Source organism: Rhinatrema bivittatum, chromosome 4 (genome assembly GCF_901001135.1).
Source record: "Rhinatrema bivittatum chromosome 4, aRhiBiv1.1, whole genome shotgun sequence".
NCBI lineage: Eukaryota > Metazoa > Chordata > Amphibia > Gymnophiona > Rhinatrematidae > Rhinatrema > Rhinatrema bivittatum.
Window position 1 is genome coordinate 169,553,287 of NC_042618.1, and position 11,916 is coordinate 169,565,202.

Consider the following 11,916-nt stretch of genomic DNA (forward strand, 5'->3'; position numbering starts at 1 on the left):
CAGCACTTGTTATAAGAAGAGCATCACGGACCGTTCCTGTACCTATTGATGGGTTGGGCACAGAGGTTGCATATAGGGAAAATAATTATTTATGTTTGTAGGACAACCACTCTTTCAGCTAAATCACCAATAGTATGCTGAAAATGTATTAGGTCTGCTTTTATTTTTTTTTTAATTTTTTATGCAAATAAAATTGGGGGGTTTTTTCTACGTTTGATTTTTCAAAGCTAAATACATGCTATTCTTTTGAATTGCTGGCGTTTGACTACTCCACTCACTTTATATGTTTGCTTAGAGTCAGGATTGAGCTTATAATGAATCATTAGGATATGGGCAATTTTATTTGCATGAAACATTTTCAAAAAATATAAAAGCGGACCTAATAAATTTTCAGCATACTATTGGTGTATTAGCTGAAAGAGTGGTTGTCCTACAAACATAAATAATTATTTTCCCTATACGCTCAAGAATAAGTTGAATTAAATGACTAGGGACATTGTTCTGTTGTCTTTGTGATTCCATGTTGTCTCTGGATTTCAAGCATTTAGGGGCCTCTCTGTTTGTGATAAAACCTGGTGTGCCACCTGCAGTCCCTCAGTATTTGTCTCCAGCAGATGGTAGAGGTGCAATCCCTGCAGTCAAAAAAAAAAAAAAAAGAAAAAAGAAAGGGGGAATTCAGCAGGTACTTTAAGGTATTCCTCCCAGGAGGTTGCTAGATCCTGGTGGGGCTATTCGTCCTGGTGCTGAGGTGGGCAAGCAGGGTGTCAGGGACCCTTGCCTGGATCGGTCTTTCGCCGCCAGGAGTATATATCTGGTGGGGTCAGTTCCCTCCCCCCAGGAGATTGGTTGGAGTTGCGTAGCTCTTCTGCCACAGGAAAGTACCCTTTGTTTTTTCCTCCTTGGCTTTTTATTAAAGTTGGAAAAAAAAAAGTGAGAGCGAAGGAAGTGGCAGTGTTATAGCAGCCAGGGGGGCTGTGGGTGGAGCTTGAAGTGCTCGATAGCTGCTGGGACAGGAGTTCTCGGGTGGCAGAGTTTGTCAGTCATGCGGTAAGGCCTTTGCTGGCGGGGTGGTGCTTGTTGGCCATGCGGTTGGCCTTTCTTTTGCCACTGCGGCGCAGCAGTTTTTGTTCTCCTGAGATGTCGCGCGACAGTGCTTTCCCACTCCAGGCTTTGCTTCCACTGCGTCTCCTGTGGAGAGGGCAGGTCGGAGCCAGCAGAAGTGGCGCCGGAGTGGCAGTTTAAACAAAGGCACGGGAATGCCTTTAAAGTTGGCAACCCTCCCCCTGCCGGGCGTGAGATAGGCAGCCATGTTTTCCGATACTGAAGGCACTTCAGAGCTGTTCAGGGGATTCAAGGATTTTCCTTCCCGGTTGTCTCCAGCAGTGCAAGGGCTCTGTTAACAGGAGGGAGCCTGATTCTGATGAAGAGAGGGATCCTTTCAGGGATGGATCAGAGGACCCCGCAATGTTTCCATCAGAGTTTGTGATGCTTATGCATGAGGCATATTTAGCAAGAAAGGCAGCTGGGAAGCAGTTGGACCGGGCTCAGGGGCTCTTCCTTGGTCTGTGTACTGGCAAAAGACCTAGGAGCTCCAAGGATCAGGGTCCTCGGGATGAGGGCAGGTCCTGGCAGTCCAAATCACTCTGAGGATTCAGTGGACAGAGTTCCGCAGGTATCTGCCTCTCCTGATCCATCTGTCCCTGATATAGCCCAGATGTACCAGACCCAGATGGAAGGATGAACCAGGTGCCAGTTGCTGAAGGGGAGGACCCAAAACTGGTGCGTATCTTCCATAAGGAAGAGTTGTGGCCCTTGATTCCTAATGTTCTGGAGGAGCTAGGGAACAAGGTTCCTCAGGAAGCAACTGATCAAGAAGGAGTGGAGCTGGTCATGGATGGCCTGAGGGGCCCAACAAAAGCCTTCCCTTTTCACAAATCGGTGAAAAAGCTGGTGGTCAAGGAGTGGGACACTCCAGAGACGAGCCTGAAGGTAGACCAGGCGATGGCAAAATTGTATCTGTTGCCTGAAGACACGCTCCCAAAGGTGGATGTGTCTGCGTCTGCAGTCACTGAGAAGAACACCATTCCTGTGGCTGGTTCAGCGGCACTGAAGGATATACAGGACAAGAAATTGGAAATTCATCTCAAGAAGATATTTGAGATTTCTGTGCTAGGCATATGTGCTGCTGTGTCCAGTAGCTTCATGCAGAGGGCCAGCTACAGAATGCTATCTACATCTGAGGCTAAGCAGGCGAACTCTCTGGAGGCGGCAGAGGTGTATGTCGCGGATGCCTTGTATGACCTCATCAGAACTTCCTTTGGTTAAGGAACTGGTCAGCGGATGTTTGGTCTAAGTCTCAGGAGCATTACCTTTCAAGGAAAAGCTTCTGTTTGGAGAGGACGTGGAGGAGCTCATGAAGCATCTCGGTGAGACCAAAGGGCATAGGCTCCCAGAAGACAAGCCAAGAGAAAACAAGAGTTCCTTTGTGGGGCAGTCTAGTTTCTGGCAGAATAGAAGGTTTCCTCAGAGTAGACCCTCAGCAGGAGCCTAAAGACAAGGAGCCAACAGGCAACAATCCTGGAACCAATCCTTTTGAGGGGCCAGAAAACCAGGCAGAGAGGGTCTCGGCCAGGGTTCTGGTGGAGCTAAGTCCTCACAATGAAGTGTGCAGGTCCATTCCTCTTATTGGAGGGCATCTGACTGTTTTACGAGGAGTGGGCCAATGTCACAACAGACCAGTGGGTCCTAAGCATGATGAGACAGTTATATTTTAGAATTCTCTCATCCTCTGCAGGACTTGTTCATTATTTCCCCTTGCGCATCACTTAGCAAGAGGAAGGTGATCCAGGACACCATGGAGTGGTTACAAAAGCTGGAGGCCATAGTTCTATGCCTATGGGGCAACAACAAACGGGGAGGTATTCCATATATTTTGTGGTGCCAAAAAAAGAAGGGTCCTTCCATCCAATTTTGGATTTGAAGAAGGTGAATGTGGCCCTCCGGCTTCCACATTTTCGCATGAAAACTCTGCATTCGGTCATTGCAGCAGTGCACAAAGGAGAGTTTCTGGCTTTGCTGGAATTGAGAGGCATACTTGCACATAGCAAACCGCCCAGATCACCAATGGTTCCTGCAGATGATGATCCTCGGGAGGCTTTTTCAGTTTTGTGCCCTACCTTTCAGTCTGGCAACGGCTCTGCATTTTGTTTACCAAGGTGATGGTGGCTGTGGCATCGGTGCTCAGGAAAAGGGCATTTTAGTTCATCCATATCTGAACAACTGGTTCATTCAAGCAAAGATGGAAGCCCTATCAGTCAAGTGGTGTCTCAAGTCTTGCAGCAGTTGAGGTCCCTAGGCTGGGTGGTGAAGCTGGTGAAAAGTCAGCTCACTCCATCCCACATTCTGGAGTTTGGAAGTGCACTTTGACACCAAGTTAGGAAAGGTTTTTCTTACTGAGGGTCACATTCTCAAGCTGCAGAAGCAGTGTGCAGGCTGTTGAATATGGTGGTGCCCATGGTCTGGGAATTCTTTCAGGTGTTGGGATCCATGGCCTCGACGTTAGAACTGGTTCCTTAGGCCTTTGTGCACATGAGACCTCTGCAGAGATCTCTCTTTTCCCACTGGGATCCTTTGTCGGAACAGTTTCATCTTCCTCCGTCTCTCAAGGAGTCTGCCAGGTCCAGTTTTTCGTGGTGGCTTGGTCGAGATCATCTACATCATGGAATGGGCCTTGAGGTTCCAGACTGTGTGGTAGTTAGTCATCCCAGGGGCAATGGTCCAAGGAAGAAGCATCCTGGTCTATCAATTGTTTGGAGATGAGGGCGATACGTGTCAAGTTACTTGCCTTTCTGCCTCTGTTGAGCGGTCGCCGGGTACGCATCTTGTTGGACAACGCAACCACTGTGGCCTATATCAACAGACAAGGGGGAAGCAGGAGTCGGGCAGTGGCCCAGGACCTATTTCTCTGGACAGAATAACACCTAGCATTGTTAGCAGCATTTCACATAGCCAGAGTGGACAATATTCAAGCAGATTTTGTCAGTCGCCAGAAGCTGGATCCCAGAGAGTGGGATTTGTCAGAGGAGGCAATGACTCTACTGTGTTGCAGGTAGGGTGTTCCCCATCTGGACTTGATGGTGTCTCAAAGGAACGCCAAGGCGCCCTGCTTCTTCAGTCGCAGAACAGACCCCAGGGCAGAAGGGGTCGAAGCCTTACTCTTACCTTAGCCCCGAGGGATTCTTCTTTACATGTTCCGCCTGTGGCTGCTGGTGGAAAAGTAATAAGACAGAGACAGAAAGTCATCCTAGAGAAGTGATCCTGTTAGCACCAGAGTGGCCATGGCAGCTGTGGTTTGCGGACCTAATCAACCTGGCAGTAGATGGCCCGCTGCGGCTCACTCACTTGCTGAACCTTCTTCGGCAGGGTCCAATATTTTCGGATCGGGCGGTTCACTTTTGTCTTGCAGCTTGGCTTTAGAGAGAAGGCGTTTGAGGAAGAAAGGATATCCAGAGGATGTCATTTCCACTTTATTGCAAGCTAAGATGACTTTCACTTCCTTGTCCTATGTGAGGATCTGGAGAGTCTTGAGTCCTAGTGTATGGGTGAGGGAGTAAGCCCTACTCAGGCCTTGGTAATTCACATTTTAGCTTTTCTGCAGAAAGGTTTGTTGAAGGGCTTGGCCTTTAACTCTCTCAAAGTGCAGGTTGCAGCCTTGGACTGTCTTTGTGGCAAGTTACATGGAATGTCTTTGGCTGCTCTTCCAGATGTGGTTTGCTTCCTTTGAGGAGCAAAACATCTGCGTCGTCCAGTGCAGAAAATATGTCCCTCATGGAATCTTAACTTAGTTCTAAAAGGAATGTTGGTAGCTCCTTTTGAGCCTTTAAGGAGGGAAACTATGAAGGACCTCACTATGAAGGTGGTTTTTCTGGTAGCAATTTGTTTGGCCAGAAGTATTTTGGAGCTACAGGCATCGTCATGTAGGGAGCCCTTTTTGAAGATCTCGGATTCTGGGATCTCTTTGCAGATGGTGCCCTCTTTTCTTCTGAAAGTTGTGTCAACATTCCATCTGAGTCAGACGGTAGAGGCTCCAGCTTTCCCAGATTTGGACGCATCAACTCTGCACGCTAGGGACCTGAGATGTCTGGATGTGATGCGGGCTTTGTTGCATTACCTCAAGGTCATCAATAGCTTTAGGGTATCTGACCATCTCTTTGTGCTATGGAGTGGACCTAAGAAGGGGCAGAAGGCCTCAAAGTCCACAATAGCCAGATGGTTGAAGAAAGCAATTGCTCAGCTTATATCTGTAAGGGGTGCCTTTCCTGGTGGGATTGAGGACTCAGTTTGGGCACAGGCAGCTTCTTGGGCGGAGTGCCAGCAGGTGTAGCCACAAGAAATTTGTCGCGTGGCTACTTGGAAGTTGGTGCACACTTTTGCCAGACATCATTTGGATATCAAGGCCCCAAAGGCCATGGGCTTTGAGATGTTATTCGAGCGGGAATCTCACAGTCTCACCCTACTTAGGGAAGCTTGGGTACATCCCAGGAGTCTGGACTGATCCGGGTATGAACAGGAAAAGAAAACTGGTTCTTACCTGTGAATTTTCATTCCTGGAATACCATGGATTAGTCCAGAGTCTCACCCTGGTTGTAGAGGAGAGTCCACATGTATTTCTGTCGTATTTCTATTGTCTATAGGCTGCAGAGCTGCTCAGGATTTCAAGTTTGTTCTCCTGGTTTGGAGTTGCGAAGAAAAGTTGTTTTTTTTCCAAGGTGGGGTTTCACCTTTTCTCCTGCTTGTTGTGGGAGGTTGTTTTCTATTTCAATAGAATTGTTATGGGATGAATCTTGGCTTAGGTACAGGTCAATACTGAAGGTGGCACACCAGGTTATAGGTCAGTGTCAGTGAAACTTTCTCTGTCTCCATCTGCAGGAAGGGAGGCAAAATCCGGGAGTCTGGACTGATCCGTGGTATTCCAGGAACAAAAATAAGCAGGTAAGAACCAATTTTCCTATTGCAGCAGGAAGGAAAAATGGGCATACTAGGTGGGCTTTGCAGTATCTGCCCATTATAGTCTGTTTCTAGATTGATTGATCCTCTTGTTTAGGAGTGTCCTTTCAAAAGATTTGACTGTGGAGTCCCGTAGTTATAGCAATGGATTGGGCTTCACTCCTACTTCTGCCAGGCACTCACTGTGACCTTAAGCTAGTACCCAGATTGTAAGTTCTTCAGGGAAGGGACTGATTCATTGTAGCTGTATACAATTGATTGCAGAGCGCTCTGGTTAAATAATTTATCACTGTAGTCCTCAGAGCATCTTTTCTTGTTGAGAGATGAATTAAAACCGTGTTATTGCAAAGTACATTGATGTTTGCAGAAATGCCAAATAGCTTGGATGAACTGGTTTAATGTTGTGCACTGAATAGTCTGTGATATGGCAGCTGGCCAAATAATGTTCCTCAGGCTTTTATTAACTCGCTTTTGGCAGACAGCTATACAGTAGGCATAGCACAGTTGTCACGGCCATGTGTGTGTGTCTAAACAATCAAATCCCATTAAACTCCACAGGAGAAAAGGAGACGGGAGAGAGACGGGGAAGAGTGTCTTACTGCCATTCTCGGGTCATTTAAAGGAAATTTATTTTATGAAGTGCCTTTTAAATGGATACATCGCAAAGCACTTACTGCTAATCCTGGTACAGAGGAAAAACAGACTGCCCTTCAGGCTTTATGTGCCTTCCTTGTCCCCCCTCTCTTTTTTTTGTTTCCTCTGTTTTACTTCCTCTGTCTTTAATCCTCTCGCTCTGGACAGCATGCCTGAGAACTTGAAGGGGCTTCTGCTGAGGTACATTATTGACTGAGTTCATTGGCCAACAAGGGCCACAGCCTTCCCTCTCTCTCCAGGTCTGAGTGCACGGCCTTCACAGGGCATCAAGCCCCAAGTGGCTCCAAGGCATGGGGACTCTGAACCTGGATCCCTGTACTGAGGTGCATAGCCTGAGTTATGAGGTGAGGTGGCTCACTTCTCTACATTTTCACACATAACTAGTTATAAACTAAGCTCCCCCCATATATATATATATATATACACACACATTTTATTTTTATTTTATTTATTTAAAAGTTTTATATACCGACATTCATCAATGATATCACATCGGTTCACAGCGTAACATGAAACTAGTGCCTGTGGCGGCGCTTTACATCGAACATGTTTAACAGAATACAATTGAAACATATTGAAGCATTATAACTAGAGAGTAAAGGAAAGGTAGGGGAAATAAAGATTTAAACTAAAATTAAAATAACATATTTACAAGAGGGTAAAAGAGGAAAAAAGGAGGGGGGGAAAAGTGACAGAAGAAAAAAGTTAGGTTAATAAATTATAGTAGGCAAAGTTTGCAGGTAAATACAATATGTACAATTATAGGGAATAACATAATTTAACAGTTGAACAGGGAGGGGGAGAAGGAGAGGAGAGGGGGGGAGAGATAGGCAGGGGGGTAGGGTGACACAGAAGGGAGGGAGGGGGGTAGGGTGTATGCTTTAGTGAGAAGCCATTTTGATATAATATATACACACAGCAATCTGTGCACCTGTTTTTGTATCTTTTTTTAAAGGGTGACAGGACCCCGGGTTTGGAGTAATTGTTGGCTATGCATGTGTATTTTACAGCTCTTGAGAGCACATTTCAGTATTAGTGAGGTCCCCTTCTTTTCCCCCATCCTGCCCTTTCTTCATCCTCTTCCTCCTCCTTACATGCCTCGATAATCCCATCTTTACACAAGGTTGCTTCTTGTTTTACCATACAGCAGAGGTCTTTCAGCGACATCTAGTGTTTGCTTGCTTTCTCAGTCTCAGTGGCTGAAAAGGAATGGAGGACTGAGCTACTTTTGACCAGGGTGATGAATAAAGAACTCAAGATGGCTAATCTTTTCTAAATCAGCTCAGAGTCATCACATAATTGGTACTTTTGATTTAGCATTAACTAGCGCCAAGGCAGATTTCAGTTCTATAATGAAAGGTACAAGTTCTGTTGGATTTTGGTACTCCTAAGATTCTCTTCTGCAATGTTGCTACAATTGAATTGTATTCTGTTTAAAATAAGCAGTTTAGATTCCGTTAAATGTTCATTTCTTCACAGTAGATGCCATGATCTTCAGAAAAGGTATTATCTTTGACATGGTCCCACATAGGTGATTTATAAATAAATTAAATGCCCTTGGTATGGGCCCTTGAGTGACTGACTGGGTTAGAAACTGGCTAAGTAGGAGGCAACAAACGGTAGTGGTAAATGAAGTTTTCTCTGAGGAGGGGGGCAATGTTTCCTCTAATTTTTTGTAACGCTATGTGTGCAAAGTACTTTCTTTTGTGCAACTTTTTATAAACTGAGTTCAAATTTGTATGCTAAGCGCCAATATAATGGAAATAATATTGTGATTTCTTGTGTGCACTGTTTTGCTGTGTGCATGGGATTCCTGACCTTCATGCTCACAGCTTAAAGGGGACATGGCAATGGATGTTGCTAGCAGTGTACCTCAGGGATTGATCCTTGGACCGGTTCTTTTCAACATTTTCATGAATGACAAAGTGGAAGGATTGTCAGGAAAGGTTTGTCTTTTTGCCAATGATACCAAAATCTGCAACAGGGTAGACAGCCAGAAAGGGAGTGGAAAACATGAGACATCTAGCAAAGCTCGAGGAATGGTCTAGGTCAGTGATGGTGAACTTCAGTCCTTGAGTGCCACAAGCAGGCCAGGATTTCAGGTTTTCCTACAGAAAATCTTATCTCATGCATATTCATGGTGGATATCCTGAAAACCTGGTCTGTTTGTGGCACTCGAGGACTGGAGTTTGCCATCACTGGTCTAGGTTTTGGAAGCTAAGATTTACTGCTCAAAAATGCAAAGTAATGCATTTAGCGTGCAAAAACCTAAGAGAGGAAGTACATTGGAAGTGAAATGTTTTTACATACAAAAGAGTGGGGTGATTGTATCCGATGATCTTAAAGCAGCCAAAGTCAGAAAGACACTTGTCTGCATAAGGAGAGGAATGGTCGGTAAAGAGAGGTGATATTGCCCCTGTATAGGTCCCTGGTGAGAACCCATTTGGAATACTGTGTACAATTATGGAGACCGCACCTTAAAAAAGATATAAACAGGATGGAGTCAAGCCAGAGGGTGTCTACTAAAATGGGCAGTGGTTTTCATTCTAAAGCATATAGCAAGTGTAGCTCAATAGATAGAGTGAATGCCTCAAGTGCCAGTAGTTAGTGTCTCAAGCCCCACCAAGGCCTGAATGCACAGAAACCAATAAAATACTATTTTTTCTTCACAAAATGGCAAACCTACTGAGGAGGGCTTTAAACTAAAATCATTGGGGATGGGTGAACAAAACCCTAAGGTAAGTAAAACATTAAATACCCATAGAAATTGGGGGTGGGGGGGAGGGAAGGCAATATTTGGAAAGGTATGTACACTAATGCTCATAGTATGGGAAATAAAGTCCCAGATCTAGATCCAGTCATGGAAGAAGCTGATTTATATATAGTAGCTGTCATGGAGACCTGGTACACAGAAAACCATGATTGGGATATAGTTATACCTGGCTACAATCTATTCAGAAAGGAAAGGAGAAGATGTGATTATAATAGAACAGTATTAAAGCAACAGCATTGCTGGGCTTACGAGGTGAGGCACTGTAGGTTAATCTGGAAAGAGAAAATGGAACCCTCTATATTGGTGTAATATACAGACCTCCATCACAGATGGGAGAGATGGATAGAGATTTAAGGGAGGGGGATATTCACAAGGTTACTGTGAAAGGGAAGGTGCTGCTGCTAGGGGATTTTAATCTTCCAAATGTTGTTTGGGACATCCCAACTGCAGAATCTTCTAGAAGCAGGGAGATCCTGGATTCTCTGCAAGGAGAACGGTTTTGTAAACTGGTAACAGAAGTCACACAGGAGGGGATGATACTGGACCTAGTGCTTACCAACAGGGACAGTATTTCTGATGTTGTAGTGGATGATCATTTTGGGAACCAGTGACCACCAGATGGTGTGGTTCAATATTAGGATGCACGACAGAGAGATTCATTCTAAGGCGAGGGTCCTAGACTTCAAGAAAACTAACTTTCTCAAAATGGGGGAGTACCTCGAGGAGGAGTTAGCTGGATGGGGAAATCTAGGGGAAATAGAAGGTCAATGAGCAAAACTAAAAGGAGATATAAGGATAATTATTTTGTTGGGAATATAAATGAGAAGAGGAAAAAGGGAATGTTATGGTTCTTTAAAGAAGTAGCTGTGAAAAGGTAAGGGAGAAAAGGTTAGCATTTATAAACTACAAGAAATCGCAGAAAGAGGAACACAGGCAACAATAACTGGAAAAATTGAGAAGCTCGGATAATAGGAATGTTAAAATTCAAGTAGAAGAAAAAATAGCAAATATGGTAAAATGGGGAACAAGATGTTTTTTCAGATATGTTAGTGATAGAAGGAAGTGCAAAAGTGGCATTGTGAGACTCAAAGGTGAAGGAAAAGGGAGGTGATATAGCCCCTAAATAAGTCCCTGGTGAGACCTCACTTAGAATACTGTACAATTCTGGAGTCTGCACCTTCAAAAGGATATAAACAAGATAGCCCAGAGGGTGGCTACTAAAATGGTCAGTTATCTTTGTCCTAAAGCAGTGGTCCCCAACCGTGTCCTGAGGGCCCACCAGCCAGTCGGGTTTTCAGGATATCCACAATGAATATGCATGAGAGAGAATGTGCATGATATGGAGGCAGTGCATGCAAATTCTCTTATGCATATTCATTGTGGATATCCTGAAGACAGTACAGGCTGGTGGGCCCCCAGGACAGGATTGGGGACCACTGTTCTCAAGCATATGAGGATAGACTTAAATATCTAAACATGTATACCCTAAAGGAAAGGCAAGATAGGGGAGATATGATATTCATTTAAATATCTCAAAGGTTTCATGCCTCTATTAACTGAAAGGAGGCTCTAGAACAAGAGGCCATGGAATGAGGGTGAAACGGGGTAGACTCAAGAGTAATCTTAGGAAATATTTCTTACAGAGGATAGTAGATGCATGGAATAGCCTCCCAGTGGAGGTGGTGGAGACAAATGTATCTGAATTCAAAAAAAGCCTGGGATAAATACAGGGAATCTCTGAGGGTGTGATGGGAATTGTAAAGCTAAGGGCCTGATTCATCAAGGCATTTTCCCATAGACACAGAATGGAAGAAGTGCCTTAGTGAATCAGGCCCTAAATTAGTTGGGCGGATGGGCAGACTAGACAGGCCATATGGTCATTTTCTCTATTCATTTTCTATCTAAAGGAGGGCTCACTGACAACATCCCATCTTGTTTTCATTTATTCTCTTCCAAATGTGTGGGGGAGAGAGAGAATTTTACCTTGTAAATTTGTTTCAAATGAATCTTCAAATGAAGTTATCAAGAAGTGTGTGAGGAGAAGTCAGAAGTTCAGGGCAAATTTGTTTTTTTTTAAGCAGGAAGTTTAATATTGCTTTAGCAAAGGGCATAACATTGTTATATTCCCAGTGGGGTTGAGTGGCAAAGTGTTTAATCCCCAGTATTGTACAGTTCTCAGTCTCAGCCAAAAGACAAGAATTGGACCATCTGCTTACAACCTAAAATTGTATCTTAGCCAAAAGGCAAAAACTGATGAGCTATGACTAGGCCAGCCATCCTGGACGTTGGTAAAAACGGGTATTATTGAAACATAGTTTACATATTCAATTGTGTGGGAGAACTTGTGCCAAGAAGACTTGTAATATAAGTATGATCTGAATTCTAGTTACTTATTGGGACTTTGTGTATTGTCGCTAGCAATATCAGTGTGATTTGTTTTGATTCATTTCTCAATATGGGCTGACTTTTTTAGGTTATTTTGT